The sequence below is a fragment of the Thalassophryne amazonica genome, chromosome 2 (genome assembly GCF_902500255.1).
Source record: "Thalassophryne amazonica chromosome 2, fThaAma1.1, whole genome shotgun sequence".
NCBI classification, from domain to species: domain Eukaryota; kingdom Metazoa; phylum Chordata; class Actinopteri; order Batrachoidiformes; family Batrachoididae; genus Thalassophryne; species Thalassophryne amazonica.
In genome coordinates, this window is record NC_047104.1 from 27,251,104 (window position 1) to 27,262,910 (window position 11,807).

At 41.1% G+C, this 11,807-nt stretch overlaps 1 protein-coding gene across 1 annotated transcript in view; it reads right to left on the reverse strand.

Moving 5' to 3' along the window:
- Window positions 1–10,734, reverse strand: part of LOC117523087 (A-kinase anchor protein 13-like) — a 425,195-nt gene extending 414,461 nt beyond the window's left edge. The window contains exon 1 of the mRNA XM_034184506.1: window positions 10,494–10,734. The gene's annotated coding sequence lies outside the window, so the exon portion shown is untranslated. The remainder of the gene's footprint in view (window positions 1–10,493) is intronic.
- Between the last annotated feature and the right edge of the window lie 1,073 nt (window positions 10,735–11,807).

An 11,807-nucleotide genomic window follows, 5' to 3' on the forward strand; every position in this document is an offset into this window, starting at 1 on the left:
GTGCTTCAATCTCTGCTCTCACTTTGTATTACTGCATGTACCAGCACTTCCCACACTCTCCACTTGTGCACAATTACCAGCATGGAGAATAAACATAACAATAAGCTAATCAACATAATCATCAGCATGTAAATGAGGTACGTTTAAACATTCTGAAGCTGTGTAACAACTCATTTAATTTTGCTGAGTTTCGTCATCATAAATGATTTTTACAATTACATATTTCTAACTAGGATCGCAATTTTTTTTCACTTTCCCTTTTTGTGACAACCAGTCACAGCTCTTACAGGACTGTGTCATATTTAGTAACGGGGTCAACTCTCCTCACAAAGATAAAAGTTTCTGTCCAGTCTCTCTCAGGCTATGATTCCTTGCCAGGAATTTTTAGGCTAAACTAGAAGGTCTCTGAGAGGACTCGGAGACCTTGATGGGGGGAGGGGAGCATCTTTCTGATGTATTCATGGATACTCCTCATCTCATCCTGGATTGTGGCTCTGACACTCACTAATCCTCACCCTCCCTCCTTGTGTTGCTCATAGAGCCTCGGGGCACTGGACTTTGGGTGGAAACCTCTGTGCATTGTGAGGAGTTTTCGGTGTCTTGACATCAGTGGCATCCATCTCCTCCTGTGGCCAACTTATTATCCCAGCTGGGTATCTGATGACTGGTAGGGCGTATATAGTGATGGCTCGGATCTCATTTCTACCATTGAGCTGGCTTCTCAGCACCTGTCTTACCTTCTAAAGGTATATATATATATATATATATATATATATATATATATATATATATAAACAACTGAGGTATGGTTCACATCGAGCTGACTACATCACGACACGCAAACCACATTCACAAACAGTTTTTATCCTCAGACAATAAAGCAGAGAATGAATATTTTGCAGAGAATGAATCGTTTGCCAAAAGCGACCTCACAACAATAGCAAAAGAGTCCAGGTTTCTTTAACAGCAGACACGTGCAGGCAGTGTGCATGGAAACATGGTCCAGGTTACAAACCACCCTCCCAACCACCATGTTATCATGACATGCAATTATCACATCAAGATGTTTAAACCATCACACTTCAAAAAAGCTGCTTTTTCATTTTTAAAACAGTGACAGTACAAGAAGATCACAGCAGTGACAATTTACAACAAAAGCTTCTGCCCGTGGCGCTGAGAGTAAAGAAACCAGTCCAGACTGCTGTTTTGGAACAGAGGGTACAGCTGGTGTTTGGCGTGCTGGGGGGATTCCTGCAATTCCAGTCTTAACAAAAACTAAGTCAAGGCTTTATAGTGAATATCAGCAGTCAGCCTCCCCACCTCAGTGAGACAGTTACCGCGTGAACGACTTCCATTCTATAGTAGAAACAGTGTAATTACACGCTGCTTATCCTCCATCATCATCAAATGAGGGGTTTCATGAAGGTGAGAAATTAACAGCGTAAAGTTTGGAGCCAGGAGAATTCTCACTGTAATTTACCGTAGTCTTATAAACACATATTCCTGCCTCAGGTGTCAACAGCAAATGTCTCTCACCGCACACATATGAATTCAAGTAAAACCACATGGATCACATTTTGGGTTGCTGCCAATCTGCTGCACTTTCTGCCAATCAGTTTAAGAGGAACCGATGAATTACGGAAATGAAAAACGAAGCACGCACACGCACACACGCACAAACACAGAGTAAGCATGGGAAAAGATGGCATCTGCAGATAAAGTCATTAGTAAATTATATTTCAAATTACAAGAGGAATAGGGTGGTTCTTAAAAATTGCACCAAAAATTAAAACAAAAAAAAAGTTTTCAGGAGCTTTCATCAAATCAACTGTGGGTTGACATCCAATGACCTACTGATTGTTGAGGAGTAAGAAGAGGGTTGGGTAAACCTGGACCAAGTGTCACTGTTGAGCCCTCTGTAGGTGTCAAGGGCATAAATCAGTGGTGTCCAAAGTATTCCAGAAAAGGCCAAGAGGGTGCAGGTTTTTGTTGCAGCCACTGACTCCAGCAGGTCATTTCACTGATGAACTCATCCCATCTGCTCAAAGTGATGTTATCAGTGAAATCACTTGCTGGAGTCAGTATCCTCTTGACCCTTTCTGGAATACTTTGGACAGCACTGGCCTAAATGAATAAAACACAAAGGAAGGATGGTGTCCACCTGATGCCCGCAATGAAGTGTTTCCATTTCCCACTCAAGACACCAAACAAGAAGCTGTGTTGATCATTCAAGTGATTGTACCATCAAGTCCTAAGAACTCTACTAACTTCAAAAATGACCATTTTACTGGAGGACTAAATCATTTTAAAGGATAGCAGCCTTTTCCATCAGCCATTATTTACAGCAACATTTTAGAATTAAACCATCCATCCATCATCCATCCATCCATTTTCTTCCGCTTTATCCCGAGTTGGGTCGCGGGGGCAGCAGCTCAAGCAAAGTCGCCCAGACCTACCGATCCACACACACCTCCCCCAGCTCCTCCGGGAGAACCCCAAGGCATTCCCAAGCCAGCAGAGAGACGTAGTCCCTCCAGCGTGTCCTGGGTCTTCCCCCGGGCCTTCTCCCGATGGGACGTGCCCGGAACACCTCTCCAGCGAGGCGTCCAGGGGGCATCCGGAAAAGATGCCTGACCCACCTCAACTGGCTCCTTTCAATGTGGAGGAGCAGCAGCTCGACTCCGCGCTCCTCCCGAGTGACCGAGCTCCTCACCCTATCTCTAAGGGAGCGCCCAGCCACCCTGCAGAGGAAACTCATCTCGGCCGCTTGTACTCGTGATCTCGTTCTTTTGCTCATGAACCAAATCTCATGACCATAGGTGAGGATCGGAACATAGATCAATCGGTAAATCAAGAGCTTTGCCCCCCTACTCAGCTCTATCTTCACCACGACGGTCCGATACAGCGACCGCATCACTGCAGATGCTGCACCGATCCGTCTGTCAATCTCATGCTCCATCCGTCCCTCACTGGTGAACAAGATCCCAAGATACTTAAACTCCTCCACTTGAGGCAAGGACACTCCATCGCCCTGAAGAGGGCAAAGCACCTTTTTCCGGTCGAGAACCATGGCCTGGGATTTGGAGGTGCTGAATTTCATCCCGGACGCTTCACTCTGCTGCAAACCGCCCCACTGCACGCTGAAGGTCCTGATTTGACAAAGCCAACACAACCACATCGTCCGCAAACAGCAGAGACGAGATTCTGTGGTTCCCACACCAGACCCCCTCTACACCCTGGCTGTGCCTAGAAATTCTGTCCATAAAGATGATGAACAGAACCGGTGACAATTGAACTGGTGAGAATTAAACCATTAACTATTTAGGTAACAAAACTTTGGTGATTTGTATTCTCTTTTTGAGGCAGGCTGTGCACCCAAATCAGAATGAGATAAATTGTAATTCACAGTCAACAGCATAAGAAAGAACAGTTCACACAGGCAGCTGTGAGAAAACAAATGTGCTTATCAGCTACACTGGACAATAAACAGACTTTAATCTGCTAGCTGTGTGCAAAGTGCAGGTCACTGTCCGGAGGATTCACAGCAAGAGAGTGGGCATGTGATGATGACCTTGGTATCACGCTGCTGGCACAAAACTGGAAAAACAGAAACCTCAGAGTGAAGAAGAAAGACGTATTTTCAAGTCAATGGCATATCTGTGCTGTCCTTTACTCTGGCCTTTTCTAGCTACTGGAATTACTTTTTGATGTCTGCCACTTTCTCATGGAGGGGCTTGGTCTTATATGATACCTCCTCAAGATGATACCTCCTCCTCCTGTTCCTTATCACCGTCTGAGGCATTGTTGTAGCAGCTGATCTCAGGGGACCATCTTTCTGATGCTCATCTCATACTGGATCGTGGCTCTGACACTCACTAATCCTCACCAGCCCTCTTTCCATTGCTCATAGAACCTTAGGGTGCTGGACTTTGGGTGGAAACCTTCAGTGCATTGTGAGGAGTTTTCATGTCTTGACATCAGTGGCATCATCTCCTCCTGTGTCCAACTTATTATTCAAGTTGGTGTATGATGACTGGTCGGGTGTATGTATTGATGGATCAGATCTTACTGGCTTCACGGCACTTGTCTTAACTTCTGGAGGCATTTTGCTGTGGCTGACCTTTCTTGCATCTTCACCGTGGTCCCCATTTACTTGTGGGATTCTCTGGTACTTCCCTACATAGCTGTCCAGCAGAAAATGAATGAATGAATATTTGTCTGCTGCTAATCAATACTAAAAACTAGTACAGGATTAGATACTTATTTTCCACAGTATTGATGACAACATCACTGTCTTTGCTTCCTCCAGTTAACACGCAACCTCAGCACCACTACAGAGACACCGCCCCTCAACAATATCAATGCACACAGTAACACACAGACACAAAAAGAATGTGCTTCTTAAGTTTTCTTTTTGTAAGGTTTCCCCCCTGTGGTGTTGAAATGATATTGAGTAGTTTCCTGTCAAATATTATTACAATTTGCATCGTTATCACATTTGAAATTCCAGTATCATGACAACCCTTGTGGCCTCACAGTTTTAAAGGAAACACAACAAGCTGGCACAGGCAGCCTTCTCCAACCATGTAGATGGAGTCAAAGCCGTGTGACTGATCACCTCCAGCCGTGTGGGTGGAGTCAAAGCTAGGGATAGGTATTGATAAGATTTTATCGATATTGATGCCATTATCAATTCTGCTTATCGATCCGATTCCTTATCGACACCTCTTGTGAATTTTCTGTTTACTAAAAGTAGGCTTTACAAGTTTTCTATGTCAACAGCATTTTATTGAGTCTTAAAGTAAATAAATATGAAATTGGCCACTGGATCCTTGATCTCTGGACATAAATAAAATCTGTAGTTTTTGTCAAAAGCATTTCCTTTCAGACATTTTGGCATGAATGTCTCTCCATACCTCTGAGCTGAGCTCAGCCGTTTGCTGCACGTCGTGCAGGACGTCTCATTTTGGGACGAAAAAACATTTTGATCGACTGCAGTTTGTTTGTATTATAATATTTGCAAAGAGGTGTCAATTGATTTAAACGCCGTTTTGCTTTGAAGTTATTAATTCCGACTGGACTCTATCATTCTAAGTTGACTCAGCAGAGAGCCGCGCAGCGTTTGGACCTGTGGGAACAGAACGGAGGACGATTCTCATTTCTTTCTCGTAACAAGACAGGAGTCCCAGTTAGTGACTTTAATCGGCACAAAAGTGACTCACGATTGACATATTCAGGGACGAAAGTGGTGAAAAACAAAAAACAGCTGTAACTCAAATTACCCCCCAACACGACCTGCACGAAAATTCAATTCTTCATGCTTCAAATCATGCTTAATTCTAGAAGCTCTGAAATGCAATCTGGGGCTATTCCAGACAATAAACTGCAGTGAGTGTAGCATCCATTTTGGTGAGAAAAAAACCAACTTTCCTTATTCAAATTCATTCCAGTAGTAGTCTGCTCTTACTACGATGTTTTCTAGCTTAGCAGATAGTTCTGGAGGAAATGACTGAAGAAATTAACAAATTGAAAATATGATTTGACCAAAACAAATTGTCATTAAACTTAAATAAAACAGGGATGAAGTTGAGGTGTAAGAGTCACTAGGTGTTCACAGGAAACAGCTATTTATTTCTATATTTATTTATGTTCATTGTTAGTTGGTTTTATATTTTCTGTTGTATTTTCAAATCAGGTTATTTTTGTCTCTTTCTCTAAAATTGTAGTGTAGCATTATTAGTTATTATTACTATTATTGTTGTTGTTGCTATTATTATTAATAATACAAACAAAAATAAATACAAAAAAATTACAATTTGTAATACATTTGACTTTTTTACGACAAACACTGAGCCACTAATCATTATACAGAAAACAAATGCACACAAACATGCTGAGATGTGAACAGCTTAATGCTAACTTTAACATTGAAAATGCCATAGATATGCTAGCCCATTAGCATCAGTCCCGTTTTTAAGTCATAAAATACATCTATCAACTGTTTCAGAAGACCATAACAAGGTCCATTTAACATAAAAAGGTAAATATTGCTAACAGACATATGCTCTTTGGGGTTTTAGCAGGGAAAAATTAAGACAAAGCGAAATAAAACAAAGAACCACAAAGCAGCGGTCGGATCAATGCTTCAATGCTTCATGCTTCAAAGAAGAGCTGCGCTGCCCAACCCTAGGCAAAGCCATGTCACTGATCATCTCTGACCGCGTTGGTGGAGTCAATAATGTCACTGATCATCTCTAACTGTGTGGGAGGAGTCAGTAATGTCACTGATCATCTCTAACTATGCAGGTGGAGTCAAAACCGTCTCACTGATCAGTGGTCTGATCTTTGATCTATATGTGTGCACAGGGTGGTGATTACATGAAAAACAAATAGATGTTCGTTCACACTGAATCTACAGACAAGAATTTTGCAACACTTTATCATGTGGGTTACAAAAAAAAAAAAAAAAACTCAAACATCTACTGAAATATTTCTACAAAAATATTTTAAGAGCAATTAAAGGGGAAAAAAAATTACCTTGTGAAGTGCAGTGTGATAATCTAAATCAGGTAAACTATTCAAAGACTGATCAGTATTCGTCAAACATCTGTAATCCCTGTTTAGTGCATCAGCGACACTCATTCCCTTGACTGAGGACTTAATCTGATCACCAGCATTTGTTATTTCTAGATAATCTACAAGATATCAGATGAAATTGTCACCAGCCTCTGGATAATTTCCTACCTTATATTTCCAAGAAACATGTTTTACACATTCACTCATTTTTTTATGGAGACATTTGGACATCAACAGGTCTGAGTTTTTGGTTTTCTTTTGTGTGACATCAGAGGTAAAACCAAATCACAAACATCAGCCTGAAGTGCATATTACCGACTCTAATTCAAGGACATTAACAATCACATAATCTGACCAGGATTTCACAATTCAGGGGTACAAAGGCAAATGAAGAGGTGAACGCTTCACAGACTGGTTTGGGTTGTTCTGTTCGTTGACAAAGTCCAGAGTTCATTTAAAGGACATGTCGCACGCAATTTAACATCCCAGTTAGCAACACAACATTAAAGTACTCATGATTGTAAGTCTCACTGCGCACATGCACTAATAATTAGTGATCACTGATGTGTTTTATTGCAAATTATTCCTCTCACTCTGAGCTTTTAGCAGGTGCATTTCCGGGAAACATCTTAGTCGGCAATTCGCTGCAATTCTCACGGTGTTGACGTACATTTTAGTAAAAGCAGAAACATCCCGGCTGCTGAAAGACAGAGTGTGCTACATCCAATAACGAAGCTTCTGAGCTTTGACTCAAAAGTGATGGCTCCGATTTACAGAGGATATACACACAGGAGACGACACACGTCACCCCGAAACGCTTAACTCTTTCAGAGTCTGTCGGATTATGAAACCTAACGTGGTCATGCACCGTTTGTGTTGCAACACACTGTTTTAACACACACCTCTCAGCTGTAGTACTGTTGCTGTATACATGGATGTGGAATGTCTCCACAACATTGTTTTTCACAGGCTGCCTGATCACAGATGTATTTCTTGCATTGGAAAAAGGCAGAATACAGTATTTTCAGGAGATAATCGACTTTCTACATAATGTACCAGAATCGTGAGAGAACTTGAGGAGCTGACAGCGGAGATGCAGTTGGACTGATCTGTACACAGACTTACAGTGAATCCAAAAATGTTCTCTGGCTGGCAATCTGTACGTTAGGACTTACAGTAGACCTGGACATGTTCTCTGGCTGAGGAGTCATGTGTGAGGAATTATGGTGGACCTGGACTGGCAATCGCGTGCATGATGCGTGCGTGGGGGCTTCTTTGATGGTATGAACTTTACATATTTAATCTGGGAAATCATTCTACAACTAGGTGAGTGGCCTGTTCAGTTTTTTTTTTGCTTCTGTATCTTGTTCTCATCAGTGGAGCTGGTAGGCTTTATTTTTATTTTATTTTGAGAGAGTGTGTCGGAATTTGGATCCTGTTTTAATGCGCAACTCTCGGCTGTCTCCGCAATGTTTTTCCACTGGCTGCCTGATCACACAGATGTATTTTTTAGATTTTTGACAGTTATATTCATGACAACAATTATAAGCAGGCCGTGCAGGTGCACTAAATCTTCTCACGCCTGCTGCTTTTATTGTGACTGGATCAAAATGAACAGTTATCACTTAAAAACAAGCCATCATGACATAAAATCAATATGTAAACTTTGGAATTAAACTGTCTCAGTTCTTAGCGTTAGCAGATACATTTCATTCAAGCGAGCACTGGGACGTCTCTAAAGGCCACATCACCACTGTCAGAAACACTCGAGTACTCACAAGTAATTTGTTTTCGGCCGGCTCCATAGTCGTTTGTTGCAAATGCCGTATACTTTGAAACTGGTCACGGAAGGGCACACAGTAATCCTGGTGTATCATCAGATGGTCACTAACAGCCTAAATCTAAATTGTTATGATTTCATTGCAACATGTCCTTTAATGTGATGTTCAGTTAAACTGATTAATAAGGCATGCAAAGAGGACAACACCCCATGTCCTCAAAAGATGACTGACCTTACACAAAGGTGACTGCCGAGTAAAGGTACCAAGACAACTGTAAAGGAGTTCCAGTCTTCAGTGGCTGTGATTGGAGATCACATGGCACTGAAACCAAGCACGCTAACCATTAGGACACCACCTCTGCGGGAAAGCTCTATAAATAGCCATTATAATTAGAATTGTTACTAGAGGCAGGATTTTTCGCTATGTAAGTCACAGCGAAGTATAAGTCGCGGGGCCTCCCAAACTACTAAAAAAAAAAATTAAAAAATGCAAATTATACTCCAGAAAATACGGCGATAGTGAATCCAGCTTTATTCAGCCTATCAGGAATGAGCATACTCAATGAAATTAATTATACATAAGGACAATATTTGTGATGGAAAACATACCTTCAATGAAGTGATCATGACAAATACTGCATCTTGGACCCCCTCTGTTGATTGTGTCAAACTTTGGAATTCTGTGAAACTTCAGGCCAGTTTGCTTGTCTGTGTCCCTGTTTGTGCAAGTCGAAGTGTGAACACTATTTGTGATGGCGGTCACACATTAAGTGTGCTGACGCTCGGGACACTTTTACAAATGGGACAGGGGTGGTGGTAAAATGGTTAGTGCACTTGGTCTGGGTGTGGAAAGCTCCTGTTTCAAATCCCACACCGGCCACATTTCTCCATTCGCTGTTTCACCGTTGTGAATCTCGCGTCATCTCGCAGTCTGCGACTCGTGAGATTTCAGGGGAGTTCAGGTTCAGGGCACAATGTAACCAAACCACATGAAGTATGGACAACAACACAACATTGAAGCATGGCAGAAGTCCATCACAGGTGCTACACCTCCTCTAGATAACCCTCTCAACTTGGTAGAAAGTGTCATCATCATAATAGCCCGTGAACTCGCTGGATCAACACCATCCTCACTAGCCATTGTTTACATGCGCTGTGAGACACCGGAACTCTGCTGGAGCCATAGTTAAAGTACTGAATGTAATGTGGAGTTGTGGCAGGAAGGGCATCCGGTATAAAACCTGTGCCAAATCACAAGTGGCGACCCTATGTGAATACAAGGGAGCAGCAAAAGGGACTTACTTTTATATCCTGGATGTGATGTTGCACTGATTTCTCCTGTTGGACTAGTAGCCAAAACTGCTTCCTCCATCTGCTCCATTGTTATATTTTGTTCCTTTTTTTGCTGTTCAAGTCCAACAGCCAAAAAAAAAAAAAAAAAAAAAACAGGAAGCAGTAAATTCAACCATTCAGGTTCTTTTGCCATTCAACAGAATAAGGCACTGATAAGGGTTTGGAGGGCCAGAGTTTATGGGTAGTCTGCCTGGTCTGAGACCACGAGACCTGTCTCACAAAACCTAACCAAAGATAGACTGGAGCTCCAGCACCTTATAGTTCACAGGTTCCTTGGTGGCTTCCCTGACTTGTCTGTACGCGGTCACTCAGCTTGTTCTCAGCAGATGAATCACACTGTGTCAGCCCAACTTCTTAATAATCAACTGAACTTCAAAAATGTTTAACATTTGAAACCAACCCAGGAGATTTTATCTGACTCATCAATGAAACCTGACCAGAAACAGCTCAGTTAAATACAAAACAACCAAAAACATTAAGTTATGCATTTCTTAAAGGTGTATTTTTGTTTGTTTTTTAAACGAAATGAAATGAAATCTGCAGTCCCAGCTCACTTACGTTTTTAGAGTTTTAAGTTAAACGCGGTTATCCACCGCGTTGCTTTGCTTCTGGTTCTTTTGGTGATTTTATATCTTTTGTTGGAGTTTGAAACATTCCCATGTTGCATTTCGCTGAAACATGAGAAGTTTGGCCTCTGAACGACGATGTCACGGCTACAAAGTAACAAAAGCGGCGCTAAACATCAAAGCCACACTTTAATCCGGTTTGTAACCGGTTCTCTTACCTCAAAGTGAAGCCTTTCCAAACATAATCCTCCGAACGGGAGCGGAGCCCAAAAGCAGCTTTAAAAACCGTTTTACTGCCAAAGTTTGGGAACGTCGGTTCCCAGGACAACTCGGTGGGCGGAGCCTGAACGCAGCAAACTTCTCTGCGCATAAAACTTTCATCTAATCTGACGTTACTCTATTTCCGTTCTTTTTTTAGCTCTTGAAAACGACGCTTCATGCCAAAGTTTACACCTATTAGTTTTTCGTTGAAGCGAAACTGTTGAGAGTCAAGTTAGCAGCATTCTTTAAATAAATTCCTGTTGTTGCTTTTCACAATAAAATACTCTTTCAGATACCTCTCGGGGTTAGGTTCCTGTTTTTACAAGAAGTGACGTTTCCTGAAAAGTTGTAACCATGTATTATGTATGTATGTATGTATGTATGTATGTATGTATTGCTACTTATTTAAAAAAAATCTATTTTTTTTGATCACTCAGTTAATCTAATGGTTAATATTGTTTGGATTCATCAAACAGGTATATTTCTAATTCCTCAATTAATCCATTTGTTAATTTAACAATGAAATAACACCCAACATTAAACTTTCAAGCTTATATTCAAGTATTTCCTTTTAAAAATGACTTATTTTACAAAATAAAATTTTTCCACCTTAGGTCTTGGAGCATTTGGTAGTGATATATGTCATTATCACATAACATGTTCAATGTCGCTGACATTAATGAGCGAAGCTCTTCATTATATATGTATATATCATCAAACAATAATTTAAAATTGAATAATTGTTGCAGAACTTCAAAGTAATGATAGGCTACTTCACAACTGTCGTTACAATTCTTTTTTTTTTTTTTTTTTTACTACGACAATATTGTAATAATGTAAAGAAAGACGTTTGTGCCATTTCCGGTTTGTGCCTTCGTCTACCATTGAGCGAGCTCATATTACAACAAAAATCTGCCCTATACTCGTAAACCAGAACTCATGAGATACAATAAAATAGGGCTGATAAATCATACATTTTTCCAACCAATTTTACTTCCCTGGAAACTGTGGCAATAAAATCAGGACAATACAAATCTTAAAACATGGTGATACAAAAAAAAAAAAAAGACTGAAAATACCTGTCTTTGTATCACCCTGCATTTCATCCATTCAGGAGCCTCCATTTCTAGGCCCCACCAATGGCACACCCCCATTTTGTGTTACCCAGGTCACAAGTGCAGGATCCTGATACAGGATCGAGATCATTTCATTCAACCAAGATGTCTGATCAAGGTGAGAGAGTTTTAGCCTCCCGAGCAGGAGAAATCTAC